This window comes from Tamandua tetradactyla, chromosome 21 (assembly GCF_023851605.1).
Source record: "Tamandua tetradactyla isolate mTamTet1 chromosome 21, mTamTet1.pri, whole genome shotgun sequence".
Taxonomy (NCBI): Eukaryota; Metazoa; Chordata; class Mammalia; order Pilosa; family Myrmecophagidae; genus Tamandua; species Tamandua tetradactyla.
In genome coordinates this window covers 38,030,902-38,051,883 of record NC_135347.1, presented here as the reverse complement: position 1 = coordinate 38,051,883, position 20,982 = coordinate 38,030,902, and the positions used below count along the sequence as shown (strand labels likewise).

At 36.7% G+C, this 20,982-nt stretch overlaps 1 long non-coding RNA gene across 1 annotated transcript in view; it reads left to right on the top strand.

The window, feature by feature from the left end:
• LOC143665337 (uncharacterized) overlaps nucleotides 1-20,517 on the top strand; it is a 35,378-nt gene extending 14,861 nt beyond the window's left edge. The window contains exons 2-3 of the long non-coding RNA XR_013166888.1: nucleotides 17,082-17,167; nucleotides 17,683-20,517. This is a non-coding gene — a long non-coding RNA (uncharacterized LOC143665337). The remainder of the gene's footprint in view (nucleotides 1-17,081; nucleotides 17,168-17,682) is intronic.
• The last annotated feature ends 465 nt before the right edge of the window (nucleotides 20,518-20,982 follow it).

The following is a 20,982-nucleotide window of genomic DNA, read 5'->3' as shown; positions in this document are numbered from 1 at the left end:
GAAATAATAGTATGAAGGCTACTGGGTAGTTTTTTTTCTCTCTCTCTCCAAAAATTAATCTTAATAATAGTTGACAAACATTAAATGCTTACTCTTCACCAGATACTGGAGACAAACAGTGGGCAAAATTAGAGAGTGTCCCTATAGTTATAGAGCTTCCAGTCTATTGGAGGAGTCATACATTAACATAAAAAGGATAGAAACTTGATAAAAATTTATAGAAGGTTTTCTATGTGCCAGACACTGACAAGATCTCTAAGTTCATTGTGTTGCTTAATCCTAAAAAAAATTGCAAGGTGAATAATATTGCCTTTATTAACATCATCCCCATTCTATAGAGGAGGCAAACCAAGGCACCCTGAGTTTAAGTAAGTTTCCCTAGGCCTGACCACTGAGGGCCCAGGGTGGGATTTGAACCCAGGGAGTCTGAAGCCAGACCCCACTTGCTTAGTCACCATGCTGCATTGCCATGATGAACTCAAAATGGGAAATGTGGCAAGAATATACAGATACCATTAGAGAAGGCTTCATTGTTACCAGACAAAGGTGGCAAATTCTTTTGCCTGTGCACTCAAACAACCAATTCCTGAGACACCGGGGTTTCAAACAGAGAGAGGTTATTGCTAGGCACGAAGTCGGACAGCAGATGATCTAATGGGCCAAAAATCTGTCTCCCAGAACTGCAGTAATTCTGATTGTTTTATTGCATTAAAAGATGGGCAGGATTTGAGGATAATGAGCACAGTGGCCCCAGATGACGTAATTAGAGATGATCTAATTATTGAGCATGCGCAGATTGATTACATCCTTAATCATAGAAGGTAGGAAAGAAAATGGCTAAATGAGACATAGGGGACTTAGAGGTTAAAGACCAAGGTGCTCTGCATGTCAGGGGGGCCGCTTCGGTTAGATCCAGCTTTGGTTATCAAGACAACTTTGGACATGGGGTGGTTAGTTCTGGGCTGACCCCCCGCCCTTCATTAATAAACATTAGGGACTGTCTTTAGTGATCACAAGACTCTAAAGTTGAAAAACCGGATAAATGCGTACAAGTGAGGGTCAGTCACAAGGTTTTCACAATCTCAAGGGCACAAGATAAGGACTTCACAATCATTATCAGAGATTAAAGCAGCTGGATTACAATTCAAGGATTTCAGGTATTTTCATCTGTCTGCTCTGATATACCAGACAGTAAAAAAGAACATCTATAAAACAATTCAGTGATCATAATAATCCCTTAACTCCTAGCTTCTCAGTTACATTACCTTCCACTTTTCAAAGAACTAGATTTGTTTACTTAAAACTGGTAGCCATAGGTCCTTCTTGGGTTGAAGGAAATTACTATGAAAACGAAATCTAATTCAGAATGAGAATGACTACTTCCTCTTCTAGACTCAATTGAAAAGACTTAACCCATATCTAAAAGATGTTTTATGACACTGGTACAAAACATTCCTCAGTTAATTTACATGGAGTACTCAAAAAAAAAAAAAAAATGTTACCTTTTAAAACAGCAAACCTCTGTGATGACATAAGCCTCAGCTCCTGGGCGGGTATTGCCCGCTGTCCACCTCACTGCTTTGGCAGTCTCGTTCCCTCTCATTATGCTGTGAGAGGAAAGTATCTCGCTTTTCTGAACATGAAAGGAGGTGACCAACTGTCCACATTTGCTTGGTACTGAGGCTTTTTGCAGGACTCGGATTTTGGTGCTAAAACCGAGACAGTCCCAGGCTAACAACTCTTTCCACGCGTGCCCAGGATGGGTCTGCAGGCACCGAGAGTTTATAGAGCCCCACCTGGGTGGAAGAAGGCCCAGTCTGCTCATCTCTGAGTGTCAGTCTGTCCTTATTAACTCCACCACGGAACTGCCTGATCTGGGGAAGGTCGCGGTCCCTTCCCCGGCAGAGGCAGGACACCGCAATAGCTCGCCAGTGAGCTCGGTGGCCTCTCTCCTTCGGGCTGTGGCTGCTCCCTCTGCTCGGGCAGCCCGCCGTCCTGCAGCCCCCTGCCACCGGTCACCCTGACCATCTCTTCAGTGACCGCCTGGTAGTTGGCTGCCAACACACTCAGCTCTGACCCACAGACTGCGCCCTATACGAAATCCTGCCTCAGGCTGGTGTTTGCATTCTGACATTTGTGCTGTGTTGCAGCCACTTCCTTTCATGAAGGTGACTCCCTGAGAAGGTCTCCTCCCAGAATTCTAAACGTGCACGCTGTCCGTCTGCTGAGTCTTCCTTCTCCACCTGTTGGGAACTTCCTGCTTCCCCCAAGGGAAACTTCTCTTACATCATATCCCCCATGTCCTTGCAATGAGGAGTTAGCATGGGGAGGGAAACTTATGAACTTTAGAAAACCCTTTAACTTAAGAATTGAGTTTGCTCCTCTGAGCTGAGCAATGGGCTTCTATTCCAGAGGATTCTATCTGAAACCAGAGATGCTACTGATTCAATGGATCAGTTACTAGCAGCTTGCTGAATACCTCAGCAGTAATTTCAATACTATTATCCTCATTAAACTGTTTAGCTGTCTTAATTCGGTACTAGCTTTAAAAAATTTTTTTTTCTCTATTTCTTTCTATCAAGATAGCAAATGAATCTACAGCAACTTCGCCTTCGCCAGGTTGAAACAGACATGCCGGGACCCTAGCATTTGAGGGAGGATAATGTTTAAAAGATTATTGCCTCCTTACCATGCCAGCAAGCAACCACCCCTGTTAAAAGTAGTGAATGAAAGCTATCTAGGTGACCACCATAAAGAAGAGTTATTTAAATTGCTTTCCTGAGAAAGCCTTTTGTTATGGTTCTACGAAAAAACCTGTTTCATCTTCAGATATAAGCCCTCTTATTTTCCTCACTGATAGTTTCCATTTCAGATGTAGCACTGAACCTCCTGGTAGGGTTCCCGTGGGAGTGTTTGGCATAGACTCACAGACTGTGATAGCTGACTGAGCCGCAAGAGGTCATCTAGTCCGGTGTTTTTAAGAAAAAAGATTTTAAATCAGCAGGATTATGCAATACTTCTCTTTGCCCAAAAAGAAATCCGGTTCCAAAACCTCATGTTGAAAAGAGCAGTGGAAATCCTCCATTGGAAACCAGTATAGAGCCCTGGCGTCCAGGGTTACCTGGTCACCTCTGGCGCGTGTGCTCAGCAGGACCCTAAAGTGGGCTTTTGCAAAGCATCGGTACCTGCTATGTTAAAGAGCAGGAAACCCAGGTTCAGAGAGGCCACCTCGCTGTCCAAAGGCACTTTGCAGGGTTGGCTTACTAACTCTCTCCACTATTTCATCTTCCAAATATTTTAGAGTATTCTAACAAAAGGTTGATAAAGATTTGAGGCTTTTATTCAAGGGTTTGATGTTTTGTGCTTATTTAAATGTCTTTAAAGTCTTTGGGGAACTGGGTTTTTTGTTTGCTTATTTTGTTTTGTTTTTCGTGGTGTTGCATCTTTAAACTGTAAAATAGAAGAAAATGATTCGATTCTCAAAAATTCTATATTCGGAAAAATTATAAGATAAAACTAAATGCAACTGTGCTATTCGCCAGCACCTCTTTGAATAGGAGCCTCAAGAATTCAGCTAAACCCTAAGGCAAGCCCGGAGTATACCAAGAGAAATTTCAGGAGACAACTCTGTCCAAGGAAGATATTTTTCCACTTTAGAAAATCATTATTTGACATGAGAGTTGGGAATTTAAGTAATAAGTTCAGGATAAGAAAAACAGTTAAAATGCTTACACAGATCACAAAACAAGGAGAGCCTTAGCTTTTTGTTGGTAGTGCTGGCATTTTTCATTTGTTTTTTACAAGTTGAATATCTGAGATCTGAACATCCAGTAAGTCTCATTATACTTTGGAGGACTTTGTGCAGATGTTTCGTCTTCAGGAACTATGAGTTCTTTAAAGCCACAGAAGATTGATTTCATGTTTTTCTTTTATAGCATTTTGATGTGGAGTTGGCAAAGAATGAGGTTCCTGTGCTAATTTCCTCTTGCTCTATGTAATTAGTCAGCATTTTAAATGAGGGAACAGGATATAATTGTCTACTGACCATTGCAATCCCATTTGTTTATGACACACTCGCCAGGCTTTTAGATGTACAATATTATTACCCACCTCTTCATTTGTGTTGCAGTCTCTTTCCTTTTTTTAATTTCTCCAGTTCTCTCCTCAGTCCCCACTTCCTTTGTGGGTAATGCAAGAAGCTCTTTTCCTTCCAGCTGGCAAGGCATTCGGGAGGTCTGAAGGGGGTGTGCAAGAGTGACTTACATATCCCTGGAGACCAATTACACTTGGAATCCTCCTGATCTGCCCTGATCAGGGAGTGGGCTTCCCCTCACGGCCCATTGTGCTAACTCTGAGCCACCTGATCAGCCTGATCCTACCCAGTATTTAAATGAGGGCGTCACCAATCCTGGACCCAAGTCAGGGCCTCTAGGTAACACTAGGGAATAAATTAACATTCTGCTATTGTTCCAAAGCCACATGAACACCATTATCAGAAACCCCTCGGCAGTAAAGGGGGCTGTTATGAAACTCTCGAGTAAAAAGAGATGGAATAGCTTCATGCAATTGTGTGCTACTGCATTTGATTTAATACAAAAAAATAGATATTTTGCCTTTGTTAAGTTCAGTGGAGGGACAATTAGAGTTTAACATGGCATCACATTAGGTAGCTAGTAATGTAACTTCACCGCAAGCATTTCTTTCAGGATCACCAAATTTTGCAAAACAAAAAGAGAAAATGTATGCACAGCCTTTATATGTGTGGTGGGTAGACTTGTAATCCAAATCACTAGTAGCCCAGCTAGTTTAGAGGAACACTTGCATAACAAAGCAATGAAGAAAAGTGAGGATATGGAAAAATGACTAACAGGCAAGTTAGTAAACATCAAGCACACTGACTAAGAAGTCTATGAGAAAATATATGTTTCAAAATCAATAGCAATGCACTTGGGAGAATTTTGGAAAGTAAAGAGAAGGATTTTGAATTTATTTAGGACAAATCTTGGCAGGACATCATGATGAAATACTTTCATTTCCCAGCCAAAAAGAAAAAAATGTTTCCTGCATTCATTTTGTTTTTTTCCCAAGGTAATTTGTGATATTGCTACTGAGATTGTACAGTGAATTTCCACAAGTTTCATGGTCTTTCACATTCAAAATATACATCTATTACGTAATTATATTATATCTACCTATATATCAGACGTTTTACTTTTCACTACTTTTATAACAGTGTCCTGAAATTAACCTAAAAGAAGGAGGGAGGGAAGTCATATTCTTTAAATAATTCAAATCGTTTTAAAATTAAGCAATAAAAATAGTTTTCAGTAGAATGTATTGATATTCCTTTTTCTTGAGAAACTATGTAAATAACAATTATGTGAAATTATTCAAACTGGTAATATTTCATAAATGAATGATGATTTGCACTCTGTAAGAAAAGCGCAATACACAATTAACATATCTTCAGAATTTCGGGAATGTTTTTAAAAATTGTTAAAAGAGTCAAAGGGCTCAATCTTTAATGCTGATTTTAGAGGATATTTTGTAATTCTTCTTAAGAGAGAGAATTTTTAAAATCACATAGTCACCTTAATTTTTATTAACTTTCTGCATATCTCAGGTTAAGTATTTCTATAGGAATAGAAAGTGAAACTGTGCCAATAAATAATATAAGCAAAATTATTTATTTGAAAAGGCTTTTAAATCCAGTTCAAATTTAGAAAATATAGGGAAATTTTAAACTATGTGAATATTACTGTTTGAATTTCTGTTCCAAAGTACTTAGATATATTTTGTTACAACTTATGTTTTTAAATTAAAGAGATCATTTTTTATTATATATAAAGAGTTCAGATAAGCTAATTTATTGTATCTCTATGCATGCATAGGCAAATATATGAAAAGAAGTAATATAAATGAACAATAAGCATGAGAATATTTTACCTTACTTGTGATCATATAAATGCAAATAATATCAAGAAGATGCTGATAGCTTAATGATCAGATATGCAATGACTTAAAGGTGAAAGTCCTGATGAACGAATAGCGAGACAAGTACACTATACACTAAGGGTAACAGTATGAATACTGCATCACTTCTGGAAAGAAATTTGGCAATCTGTATCAAAGGCCTTAAAAAGTTTTTGTACCCTTCGCTAATTCCACCTCCACATATTAAGGGAATAAATAAAAATTCAGTTAAAAAGCTATGCATGGCAATTTTACTTTATATTTATTAATATAGTAAAAAATTATCACTTCATTTTGTAACAGTGTAGTAGCTAAATAAATTCCATTAAATAATACAAAATGCATATTATGTATTCCATATAATAGAAAATAATATGCAGCTATCAGAATCAATTGTTAAGAAATTTTTGTGGAATAAGAAAACGCCTATAACATGACCTTAAACGTTAAATGCAGAGTTCAAAGCTGGATGTACAGTTGGATTCCAACAATATTTTTTAAATATATGTACTTCTGGAGCATTCAGACTTGGAACTCAGCTTCCATACTGTGAGGAAGCCCAAGCAGCCCCATAGAGACGTCCACATGGAAAGAATGAGTTGAGCTGGCCAATAGCTTGAGTTGGGCCAAGTCTTTACAGGGCCGTCCTTCTATAAGGTGCCATGTGAGAAAAGCCATCTTGGACCTCCCAGGTCAGCCCATCTGCCAGCTGAAGGTCACCAAATGACCTCAGGCAATGCCATGTGAAAAGAGGAACACCCACTGAAACTTATTCACATCCCTGATCCACACAATTATAAGATATACTACAGTGGTTATAAAATGCTTACCTATAGATATAGACGTAGATACAGCTATAGATAGATAATGATAGATAAGAATGCAAAAGAAAGAATTGGCAGGAAACCTTTGGATGGGATGTTTAGCAACACTTTTTAATACTCTTGTGCCTCCCAAGTTTCTAATGATAAACATATATTACTTTTATTTGAAAAGTTTATTCTGTTTTTTTTATTTTTTTACATTTTTTGCTTTAGACTTACACCTAAATTAAAGCTTTAAATTATGAATTACCAACTATTTTCAACACCCTGCAATACTGACTTTCCTTTGTTCTTCCTCATGCAAAAACATTTTTTAATTTGTACATTTCGTCACTATCATTGTACACTCTCGGCATTTCTAGATTATACCATCTCAGTCTTTATCATCTATCTTTCCTACTGATTTCGTTTGTGCCCCCAGCCCCACAATACTACCTTACTGGAATACAATCATGTTAGTACACTGAATGAAGCTGAATGTGAGAATGATAGAGGGGAGAGGGCTGGGAAAAGTTTATTCTTAAATGAGAAATTAATGTCATTATTGTTTAAAACAAACACATCTTTAAAATAAAAATATTTCTCTGTATAAATCCAGAGAAATGTAATGAAAGAGAGCTTTGGTTTACCTGCTTTGAGATTTAAATAATTTAAATAGCCAAGTCATTAAAATGAAAGAATGAAAATGCTTTTCTAAAATGTTTACTACATAGACTATCTTTTGAAGAACCTAACCGAATTTAGAAAATAATGACTGACTACTTTACACACGGGTAATATTTGTCTCTGAGATCCTTAGTGGTGATAATGAACTAACATACTAATCTAGCTTTGAGGGTGTGAATCAGATCATGTATCCCTCAGTTCATGGACATTTCTCTTTTTGTTCATCAGTTTCATTTTAAATTCTCAGGATCTGAATTAATTGCAGGTGTCTGCTTCCAGTACAAGTGTAGTCTTTAAATTATACATGCCAGTGCATCACTTATATCATGTCACATCCAGTTATGCTCCTTCCCACCATAAACCAGCATAAACACAACACCACACAAGAGAAGTGCATTGACATGGGGCAAGGTGTCAAAAAATAATGACTGAGGATGCACAGGTGGTTCAGTGGTAGAATGCCTGCCTTCCATGCCAGAGACCCGGGTTCGATTCCTGGACCATGCACCACGACCCCCCCCAAAAAGAAATAATAATGACTGAATTTTAGCAGGGAACTTGGCACAAATAACTTGAGTTATCTAAACTATTTTGAGAAACTTGGTTGACCTTATTAAAGTTGGTTCTTAAAAAGGCTGATGGCCAAATTGCTTATAGTTGGTCCCAGGAAGTTCAACTTAATTCTAGAGATTAAAAATGTTATGATGACATGGAACAGGGGAAATATTTGGATGTATGCAATGGTATTTGGAAAAAATGTTCTACTATGAATAATTCAAACTCAGAAAAATATCATGTAGAACGTCGACATATGGGGATTTATCATCATGGCTTCATGAAGCAAGAGCACTAATACACAAAATGAACCTTGCTTAAATGTGGTCTAAAGCCCAGAGTTGGGATTTGCAAACCAAAGTGCTAACAAAGGCCAAGTGATCAAAATAAACAAGTCAGTAAAGAAAGGCTGGGCCGGGGCAGAGATGAACAGAGAGATGCATGCCTCCTGCTCAGTGTTCAGCTCCAGCCAGTGATCGTCCAGTGTTGCCAGATCTATCCATTTTTCAAGAGAAGAAGACTAGATATTTTTGTGAGTGAAGTATACTAATTTTAAAATGTCAGAAACTAATTCAAAGTTTTAAAACGTGATACAGGCAAAATAAAATATACCTGAATTGACAGATCTAGAGTAGCCCCTAGACTAGAGTCTTAAATGTTAATATTTCTGACAATCATGGTATGCATGGTTGATTCAGGGAGCTCAGCTGCTCAAAATTCAAAACTGTAGAAGTTAGAGAGAAGTACCCTTTCTTGAGCAAATTTCTACTTTGGACTATTATGATTTTTATTGTGATGATTTATCATCATCAGGCCACCATCAAGTCCACTGGAGAAATAGAATGGTGATAACCACAAAACCTAAGCAAGGAGCATGCAATATTTATGGGCTATATCCTCACACCTCCTCGCAGCTTGTTCCTATCCTCTGCCCCTGAGCTGTTAATGTGGGTGAACTGCCTGTTACTCTGAGCACCCATCCCCTCCACCTCATCCCTGCACTTCATCCCTTCTTGTTTACTCAGACATTGCTCTAGCAATTGTCTGCTCTCCCTTCTATAATCAATTTTCCTTCTCTATTGGATCTATGTGAGTGAAAAGACATGCTAGAATGTTCCAATGTTTAATAATGCCCTCTCTTGAATACATACAGCACACTAGCTACCAACCCATCTCTCTGCTCCTCTTGCCAGAATTCCTCCAACTCTCCCATAAGCTTCACCCCACCTCCCCACTAAACCTTCACTTGACAAGATCATTAATGATTACCATATCAGTTAATTCAATAGTCAATTACCAGTAATCATTTCATTAAAAAATTCAAGAGCATTTGACACACATGATCTCTTTCTTTTAAAGTATTTTTTTCACTTGGCTTCTGGGTCAATATGCCCCCTTAGTTCTCCCTCACCTCACTAGCTGTTCCTTCTCAATCTCCATGTTGATTTCTCCTCATCTCCTCAACCTCTAAACTTCAGGCCTCAGATCTGTGACTTCATTTCTCCATGTGCATTCAAACTTTAGATAACCTCAGCCAGCTTCTATGGCCATAAATATCATCTATTTCCTGAAGACTCTGAAATATAATATCTCCATTCTTGATCTTTCCCCTGAATTCCAGACATATGTATATATCCAGCTGCCTACATGACATCTCTACCCTGATATCTAAAAAGCATCAAAAACTTAATGCATGAAAAACTGAATTCTTAGTTCCCTGTCATCTCACCCCCACAGAAAAAAAAAGAAAAAGAAAAGACAGCTCTCACACAATCCCATCTCTGCAAATTTCTTTGCAAGACAAAAATCTCGTAGTCATTCTTTTCTCCCCTCATTAATCTCCATATCATCTATCAGCAAGTTTTTGTCTGCTCAACTTTCAAAATATATCCAGAATCTGACTACTTCTCACCACCCACTTGCTACTTTCCTGATCCAAACAGTCGTCATGTCTTGCCTGGATGATTATAGTGGTCTCCTAACCCATATCCCTACTTTCTTCAGTTTCCCGCCCCCCACCCCCCAGCCCCATGGTGCTTTTTAAATGCAAATCAGATCATGACACTGCTCTGTTTGGAAATTTCCAGTGCTGGCCATCTCAGTCAGTTAAAGCCAAGGTCTACACAATCTCCAGGAAAGGCTTTCCATGGTCTGGCCACTGTCCCTTCTCTGACATTACCCCTTTTCAAACTCTCCCTCACCCACTGTGCTCCCCCCACTCTAGCCACATGGGCATTTCTTTGAGCATGCCAAGCACATGCCACCCTCAAGAATTTTCCCCTCACTGTTCCTCAGCCTTAGATACTCTTCCTCCAGAGACTCTCATGGGTTGTTCCTTCTCTTCCTTCAGTTCTCCACTCATATGTCACCTTCTCAGAAAGCCTTCCTTAACCATGCCCTAGTAAGCCTTCTTTTCCTCTAACAGTGTTTTCTTTTCTTCCATTGACCATAGTGGCACCTGACATATATAGAGTGCCCCACTTACAGTCTAGTTAGTTTTGAGCTTTGCATCGCTCACTTCTATATCTCTAATGAGTAGAGCACTACCTGGCACATGGTAGACATTCAATAAACATCTATCAAATTAATTAGGAACATTGATGATGAAAAGCTAAAGGAATTCTCATTCCTTTAATTCTGTTTTAAAATGGTTTTGACTATTGAAAACCTCCATTGACTTTGCAGACGAGCGAATTCTAAGTGATTTAGAAAACCAAAATATGTTTATTTATAAGCACGTTAAGTAGATCTAACAGAGGAAATTGAATCAGACGCATACATATTTTACTTTGAATCATTAAAAGCCCAGTTTACACTTAATAAGTGTGTGATTTTTTTCAGCTAGTTGAATGATTAAGGTGAGAACACAGAATGGGGAGAAAGTTGTATATAAACAAGAATGGGGTTTTTTCAAGTTGACTATCACCTGGGTAAAAAAGGCGAGAGGGATGATATAAGCAAAAGGAGTGATTTTAACAATGGCCCACAGGACACAACCTGAGCAAAGAAAGAAGGGTTACAAGGGAAGACAAAAGGTGGTAAAAATCAGTGGATTATACCATTAAAAATTCCGATTTTGGGTATAAAGCATGGTTAATCAAAAGGTAAATTTCTTAACGAGTGGATGTACAATGTATAGATTAATTAATGCTACCTCTGTTTATATTCCTATCCCCAAAGTTAAAAGGATTCTATTTAATAATGCAAGTTCATTCAGGAAAGATGTTTATATTAATTTTTAAGTACATGCATAAATTTTCAATACAGTAAAGAAAATCAGCTTCAATTGACTAGACTCTAGTTGCTGACCTACAAATGATGAAACATAGTTTCATCATCGTTGGGCAAAACTTGAAACTAAGGTCTGGATCTTTCATTACTAAATACCTAAAAGAACCTGTGTGAGACAGTCTCATCAGTGAAAACTGTTTCACAAGAAGAGTCCCATTATTGTGACGTTCCAGTGGAGAGTGTTCATATCACTTTAGTGGAATATGGCATTAAATAAAACCAGTAGATTGAATCTTGAGTATTTAGGTTATATACGACATGCAAACTCACTCTAGTTCCCAGTGGCCATCTGGATGGCAGATAAAATCTGCCCAAGTACTAGCACAGCTAAAACCACCATTTTCACTAAGAACCCACAATGGCATGTTTTTCCTGTCCTATAGCTCTCATCATCGCCATAAAACTAGCTTTTTTTATTTTCATTTTCCTTCCAAATATAAAGGAATCTAAGTTTTCATTCATTTGTTCAAAAGCAAACTGGACGTTAGGCTTTCCCAAACATTCGAGGGTCCAGTTACGCACTTGTTTGATTTCTCAATGGATCTCTAAATTTTCTCTCTCTTTACTAGTTCCTTCCCATCTGTCTTCAAATCAACAGCAACTTGAAAAGCCATTTAAAACATGTCCTTGATGTCAGTGTGTAGTCCATTTAAGATTGCTTTTTTCTTTCTTTCTTTTATCATTTTCAAGTGACCTAACTCCCTGTTTCAGTTTACATGATCTTCTGTGAAATGATTTTCCTTCTGCAATGCCCTGAAAACTGCTTCTATCTGAGAACATGGGGCCCTCCTCTTCTCAGTTCTCCTCTCATCCTGAGCTCCTAGCTGCAGTCGCCCCGGGGGGCCCACCTGGTACTGAAACAGTAGGATACTCTTCCTACTGTTTGCATTCTCCTCCTCACTGTCCCTCAACGGCCCTTTTCCCTCTTCTCATTTTCTGTGGATGTCTCCAAAGCACAGTTCTCTTTTTCCAATCTCTCATTTTTTCTGCTTAGAGAACATTTCTAAATCAGCTCTAGCATGTCCAGATCAGGCATTCCACTTTTAACATTTCCAGGCCTGGGGGCTTTCACCTGAATTATAAACTCATATTTCCATCTGCCCACAGAGCATCATCTTTGCCAATTTGGCATCTCAGAAACCAAGTTCATTTTTCTCTTTATTACCGACTCCCTCTAACCATCTCCATTTCAGTGCCCAAATTTTCTTCTTCCCTCAGATTTAAACCATAGAATCATGTATGAATTCTCTTCCTTTGATCTAACACTCAATCTCTGGCCAAGTTTTTTTGGACTCTTATTTTGCAACAACAATTATAAAAATAATAACTAGGGGATATATACCTTTAACACATTTCATCATTTCAATTCTCAGTACCCCAACCTCGATTAGAATCCACTGAAATTTCAGTAATTTAATTACTGAAAGAGCTTCCTTACTCCCTCTAGTTTCCCCCACACCAACTTACTTCCAATCGTCCTTCCATATTCTGCTAAATAAACGTTTTAAAAGCACACTTTTTGCCATGGTTTTCAGATGTTCATTACACTTTATGTGAACTGTTGACGGACCAGAGCTGCAAATGTGCTTCTGATTTACAATCTAAGCGTCACTAATGTTTTTATCTTCCTGTGGATCATGAGCTATTGGTTGTAAAGTAAAATGGCCAGTTTTGTAATCTTCAGGATTTGGTCAGGATAAATTTGATTTAGACAACAGTAGAGAAAAATCCTGAAATTTCTTTCAAGCAAAACTTAGAATCTTAAAAAACTTCTATCTGCCACTATGGAGCTTGGCACCTTCCCAATACCTAAAAACTCTCTTGATGATATTGGTGGTGATATTAACAAAATTGATCTTCGGCTATTTATAGTGAAGTGTCAACATTTCAAAGCTCTACAAACTCAGTGAACAAATATTTCCCTAATGATCAAAGCATGCATGAGGACAAGATTCATTCTAAGTACAGGATAGCTCAATGGATTTTTTGTTTGTTTTGTTTGTTTGTTTTTTATTCTTTTTTATTTTGCTTTTTTGTTGTTGCTGTTGTTTCTTCAGTGTAGTTTAATGAAGCAAAGAATGAAATGTTCATTAATGCCATTTCAAACTCCTCATTGCAACTACACTTTCCAAAACTTCAAAGACTGTCCACCCTCTTCTAAAAGGATTATTAAAATACTCCTCCTTTTTCCAACTACACATCTTTGTGAGGCCGGCTTTTCTTCATGTACGTCAACCAAAAACAATATATCACAACAAATTATATGTAGAAGCAGACAAGAAAATTCAGTTGAGCCTGTTTTCTGTTAAGCCTGATATTAAATTTAAAAGACTGAAAAAAATTTAAACAATGTTACTCTTCTCAATAAATTTTTTGGAGGGAGTGGAAAATATAGTTGCCTTTCATAAATATATATTATTATTTTAATATATATTGGCTTACTTTTTTAGATTAATTACTAAATAATAGTTTTTAAATATCTGTTTTAGGGACTATTTAGATAAATACCAATTGATATGATTCACATAAACAAAAACTTATTACCTTTTTTTTCTCATTACGTTTTAATACTTTTTAAAGCACTTTTTAATCCCGATACCAAAAAGTTTGAGAATCACTGGTCTAAACCACAGCCTCCTCGCAGTGCAATGTGGCTCAGTGGCAGAGTTCCTTCCTTGTCATGTCAGAGATCCAGGTTTGATTCCCAGTGCCTGCCCGTGCGAAAAAAAAAACTAAACTACAGCCTCCAACACTATTTTCTATCTCTCCTTTTATCCCTGGGAACATGTCTCTTTTTGTTGCCTGATTTAAACCATTTCTTACTGGCATATTAAAAGACTTTCTTTGTTTGTTTTTTGTTTATTTGTTAAAATTCTAGATACTTTAAACCTAAATTAATTCTAACCATTTCTCAACTAACTCTTCTGCTTTTCAGTTATGCCCTGGCATCACTGACAAAGAATGAGAACTAAGTTTCTTTTCTAAACTAGGTCTATATTCCTATTTATTTGTGTTCTTGGTTACTTCTTTCAAAACAATATAAAGTAACAGCAATGTGGCCATTATTTTCATCTTATTCCTAACTCTAATCGGAACATCTCCAGGGTTTTTCTACAAAATAAGATGCTGGCTGCTGCTTGGTGATACAAATGTTTCATGATATTAAGGAAGTATCCCTCTGGTCTCGGTTTGGCAAGAATTTAATCTGGAAAAGATGCTACATTTATTCAAAAATTTTAAGTGTGGTAAACAGAATAACAGGGTCCCCAAAGACATCCACACCCTAACCCTTGAAAGCCATGAATATGTCACTTAACATGGCAAAAAGGACTTTGTAGATGTGATGAAAGTTCTCAAGATGTGGATATTATCCTTGATTATTTGCAACCTATTGCATAAGGTTCAAATTAATATATCAATAATGATGAATGGTTATTTTATTGGGGGATTAAAAACTAGTTTTAGTCATGGTGTTTTATTCTATTAATATACCTCTGTATTAGCTAGGGTCCTCTAGAGAAACAGAATGAGCAGGAGATATCCATATATATAGAATTTATAAAAGTGTCTCACATAATCATGGGAATGTAGAGTCCAAGGTCTGTAGGGCAGGCCACAAGCTGGTAACTGCAATGAAGGTCCTCAACGAACTCTCAGGAGAAGCTAGTTGGACAACCGTGGGAATGGAAGAACTCAAAATCCATGGGATGGGCTGTAAAGCTGGCGACTCCAATGAAAGGTATGGATGAACTCCACAGGAGAGGCTCCATGGCTGATGCAGGAAGAGTGACTTGTCTCTTCTGTATTCTCCTTAAAAGCCTTCCAGTGATTAGATTAAGCATCACTCTTTGCAGAAGACACTACCTTAGCTGATTACAAATGCAGTCAGCTGTAAATACAGCCAATGTAATCATGATCTAAGTCCATGAAATGTCCTCATCGCAACAGATGGGCCAGCACTTGCCTGACAAGGTGACCGGGTACCACCACCTGGTCAAGTTGATACATGAACCTGATCATGACAACCTCTATATTTATTTTACGATATTTATGTAGTACATTTGCATCTATGTGTTAAGGTAGTGAGACTACTACGTTGTAGTCTCACTGCCGTGCTAAATTTGTCATGTTTTGTTATTAAAGTTCATTAGCTTCAAAAATAGCTTTAAAAATGTTCTTTCTCTTATATGTTCTGGATTAGCTTATAAACTTTGGGAATTTTAAATCACTGTAATTCTGAAAATACAGACGTTGTAAGTTGAATATATTATTTAATCATTTTTTCAACAATTGCAAGTCTATTTAAATTTGCCCCTGTTTTCCAGATCAATTTTTGATAACATATACCTTATCAAGAACTTACCTATTTTTGTTGAGCCTTTAAAATTCATTAGCATATAATTGCATGTAAAATTCTCTTAAGATGTTTGAACTCTACTGCCTACTGATATATCCCCCCTGCTTTTTTTTTTTGGCATGGGCAGGCACCAGGAATCAAACCTGGGTTTCTGGCATAGCAGGCAAGAATTCTGCTTGCTGAGCGATCCCCATTTTTAATGATTGGTTTCCAGACTTAGTTATTTCCTTATTTTGTTTTGTTCTGATGTGCCAGTAATATTTCTATAAACTGCCATTTTCATTATTTCAAAATAATAAATTACTGCTTAGATAATTTTCTCCTTCCTGAGTTTCCTATGTTTGCTTTTTCTCCTTTTGTTGCATTAAATATTAAATTAGTTGATTTCATTCTTTGTTGTTTACTAAACAAGAACTCCAGGCTATAAATTTGCCTTCAAGCCATGACTTTAGAAACATCACAGAGGTTTTAATTTAGAAAGTTCTCCTTATCTCTCTAAATACGCTACAGCTAAAGTTATAGTGTTACTTTTATCTAAGAGATTTTAGCAAAATGTTTTGTTTCACTTTAATTTCCAAGCAGTGTGAATTTTTGGCTTAGACTTGGGCAATTAAGTTTTCATATCACTGTAATGCATTAGAGAATATGTTACACAGTTTCTGCTCCTTGCCATTAATTAAGATTTTAAGGGTGTGTATCTAGTATATTATCAGTTTTCGCCAATATTTTGTGGTCATTTGTAAAGAATATATGGTAGAATAAATTGAGTAGATTGAAATAATAGTCGTCAATGATTGGGAGGGGTAAAGGGCATGGGATGTATGACTTCTTTTTTTTTTCTTTTTATTTCTTTTTCTGGAGTGATGCAAATGTTCTGAAAATGATCATGGTGATGAATATACAACTATGAGATGATATTGTGAGCCACTGATTGTACATCATGTATGGACTGTATGTGTGTGGAGATTTGTCACTAAAAATATTTTTGAAAAAGAATATATGGTAGAGCACAGAATTTTTATAGGTGTTATAGAGTTTTTAAATATATGAATATACACACATATACATAGCTGTGTACAATAGCCATGTTAATTGCATTTTTCAAGTCCTTTCAATCCTTATTTATTTGTTAATTTCTTAATCTGTCAAAGACTAAGAATGTTATGATAGAGCATTCCATCACAATCATGTTTCCATCATTTTCTTCATATATTCCTGCCAATTTATGCTCTGTATTACCTGATGTTATCTTTTTAATCATGTTTCACAACTATTTTAGCTCTATCATGGGTATTAACTTTTATCAACATAAAAGCATCACATTTAATGCTTTTTTGTGCTTGAGCTCTATTTTATAAGTTTAATATATCTTTGTCTACAATTTTATATTTAACATTATCTATTGTGTCTTATAGATGTGATCCAAAAAAGAATCATTTGGAGAAGTCCACAGCCAATCTTTTATTCCGTTTTAAGTAAAATGTTCCTCTTGCTAACGATTGTAAGAAATTTGCTCTGTTTTTAGAATTCAATGATTTCACCCATACATGTTTAGTGAAATTAAGATTGCTTACTACTTTATGAACTATTTTTATTTTTAAAAGTCATGTATTTTTCTTCTAATGAATTTTATTTTGTTATAGTTATGCTTATAACTTCTTTTCCTCTATTCTCTCTGTTATATGTGTGGTTTGGACCATATAGCTCTGTCCTCCAGTTTACTAAATTTTTCTTTCAATATTTTCAAATATGTAGACTTTTCCTGGAAGTGCAATATTTTATTACCTCTATTTTCTATTTTGTTAACTTGATTTTGTTTCTCTCAATTTGTTGTTGCCTATGACCCTTGAAGTTACACATCCATCATTTGCATAGTTCATATCTACAAAATACTTTCTTATCTCAATTGGTTTTATCTTTATAATTGCTTGCTAGAGTCTAATAAGTGCAATATTATTTTGAACCTTGTTGGGAACATGGAAATTTTCTAAAACTTTCTCATGTTTCTGAATGCAGATTTACCACAGAAGACATGTTCTCTACCCTCTGACTCCAGAACAGTTCTCTGCTTTTGTTCATTAGTAACTCCCTACTATGTGTCACACTTGGGGTAGCAGTCTGTTCAATGATAGCCTGCTGAAGGAAGGTGATGTCTAGTATCATGGCCTTATCCTTCTCACAGACTCTGACTACATTTCTCAAGACCATGAAAGATGGAAAAGAATTGCTGAGCAGATATAAGAAGATCAGCAATACTAGATAAAGACACAGAAAATTCAAAGAATATAGAGAATATTTGACCAAGATGTCAGACTGAGTGCACACAGTTTCCTCTTCCACCTAAGTCCCAACAAATGATAGAAAACATATTTTTAAAATATATGATTGCACAAAGTCACTGAAAAATGGGAAAGAACGTCATTAGTAGAATATACTTTTTTTAGGAATAATTGCAAGGTAGACCCGAAATCAAAATCATATGCAAGAGAGACAAGCAATCCCAGGGGTGCTCTGGGCTCAGAAGAAAGGAACCTGGGGAATCGTTAAGTTGGTTGTCTACCGCACGGAAGAGTGGACTGCAGAAAAATTTACCTGGAAGCTACAGCTAACACAATGACTCTGAGCACCAGGTCTGGAGAGGCAGGGCTTCCATCCAGGTGGCTGACAAGTGGGGAGACCCTGTTCCTGGAAGATCAGGCGCCTACATACCCCACTTAACTGCACGTATAGTGTCTCCCCAATAATCACCAGAGACAATCCACAGATTATGAACAGGAACATTCAAGCACAAAAATGAACAGAAAATGAATAAGGACTAAACATTTGAGAGGGCTTCAGAATAATAAAGACAACAGAATCTTCAAATAATGAATTAACAGCTGAGAAACAGAGCTTCCAGGAAAAACAATGGAATTCTACATTTCAAATATGTACAATTGATGTCTTTAGAGAAGTTCCAGAGAATATTCCATATGGAAATACAAATAACTAATTTTCAGAGATTTAAAATGTTGTGGTCTTTTTTTAAAATAGTGGCTTTAAAAGCCAATTGGCATGGAAACATAGCCAAAGAATTCTCACAAACTGAAAGAGCAACCTGAAGAATTCTTCCACAACATGGCACAAAAGAACAAAATAATGGTAACCTTGTAGAGAAAACCTAAGACATATAGAGAATAGAAGTAGAAGTTCCAGAATCCATCACATTGGATTTTTAGAATAAGAAAAAAAAACCACAATGACAGGAAGGAAATGACCAAGAAAACTATAAAGTAAAATTTCCCAGAGCTAAAATTGGGCTTATCTAGTACTCAACAGACTAAATGAAAAAAGAAGCAAAAGACAAATCATGGCAGTTTCAGAACTCCAAAAAAGGGAAAATCCTAAAAATTTCCATGGAGAAATATACAGTTGACCTACAAAGGAGTGAGATTCACTATAATCATATAATGAATATATAGTGAAAGATATATTCATATCTTTCTCAGCAGCAACAACTTATGCCAGATGAAAATGAAGCAATGCTTTAAAGAGTGGGAAGAACATTTCTTCAAATCTAGAATTCTTTAACCAGCCACATTTTTAATCAATTGTAAGAGAAAAATAAAAGTATTTTCAAGGAAGCAGACTCAGAAAGTTTACTTCTCACACATTCTTTCTAAAAATAGCTACGTGAGAATGTTCTGTTTTATACCAATGAAAAGCTCAATGAAATGGATTATACAAATTACCCAAATTGCTTCAAGAAGTGGTAGAAAATTTGAACAGAATAATTACTAGAGGAGAAAATTTTAAGACTTATGCCTAAAAAAGCACCAGACTCAGATGATTTCACGGAAAAGTCTTAGTAAATGCTCCCCAGAACAGATAATCCCCACAGGCATTAAAAAACAGGGAATGTGGAAAACCGTCCAATGTATTTTTCGAGTCTTGCATAATCCTGACACCAAAAATTGGACAAGGATAAGACAATAAAATAAAATCGTAGTTCAATTTCACCTTATTATATGAATTCAAGAATTATTAACAAATGAATCCCACAGTCCAGCCACAAAGTAAAACATTGTTATAAAATAGGATTTATCACAAAAATGAAAGGCTGCTGTAACAGTTGGAACTTCAGGAAGCTTAATATAAGAAGTAGATTAAAGGAAAAAAATCATATGAAAACCTCAATAGGCACCAAGAATTTTTAATAAAATTGAATGCCCACTCTTTAAAATGGTGGTTGAATGTTGCCACCTGGCTTTTCCCACTCTGGAATCTCACCATCCCCAGTGAAAACAAGAAGTCTCTTTTACATTAGAGCAATGCCAACCTAGACCCTTGTTGGCAAAGGACAGCCACCTCAGGTTCCAAAGAACTTTGGTGTTCTCACTCATGTACTTCTCAATGACTCATTGAAGAGAGTATTCCCTGGGCCCTCTTGGGGAACATAATTAAAATAAGAGTGAGAAGTTCACACATGAGAATTCCAGTACAAAATTTCTGCCCCGCCAATTATTTTTATTCCTTCCTCTACAAAATATCAAAGCATTTCCTGTACCTCAATTTCATTTACTGTAGGCCACCACAAAGACCAGGTTTCAGTCCATCAGGAAAGCAAACTATTAGAGCCATCCTCTGCTTTATCGAAAATCTGTACGAGCTTTACTTTGTGGATATCTGATACAAATCCATTACAAAAATGCATACTCCATCTCTTTCCTAGAGACCAGAATGTCATCTTACTCCTAACATTTGCATCCACTACAATATTTAAACAGCATCCTGTACATACCAGGTATTAATAACTCATTGTGCGTGAACTTGATCATAATGACAAATAACAAAAGCTTGACCCACATCCTAGAGAACAGAAGAAACAATAAATGCAAAAATGTTTTCATTAAAAGTACCTTGTGTGTGTGTATGTTTTTAAGAAATTTAACTTTTTTTAACTTTATTTGTTTTTCTCATTTAATTTCATTTTGAACCCTCAGTCCATCTTTGCTTTGTATGTGTGACTTTCCCATCTTTCAACAGGCTAACTTGTTTGTCGTGTACTGGCTGCTACCTAAGAGCTGTAAACTAAACAGTGAGCTATGCAGTGGAACTCTCAACACCTGGAATACCTACTTTCTCAATACCCACCCCTGTGAGTTGCATTGCTGCCATTGCAGAAAGGTACATTTTCCATTATCAGAAATAATGTACCAGATTTCCCCAGGACCCACTTGAATGGGGTAATACATTTGAGACTTTGTGGTAGAAATTAATGATCTTAGTAGCACCCTAATGACTTGAAATCCTTAATGAATATCCCCAGACTCCTTC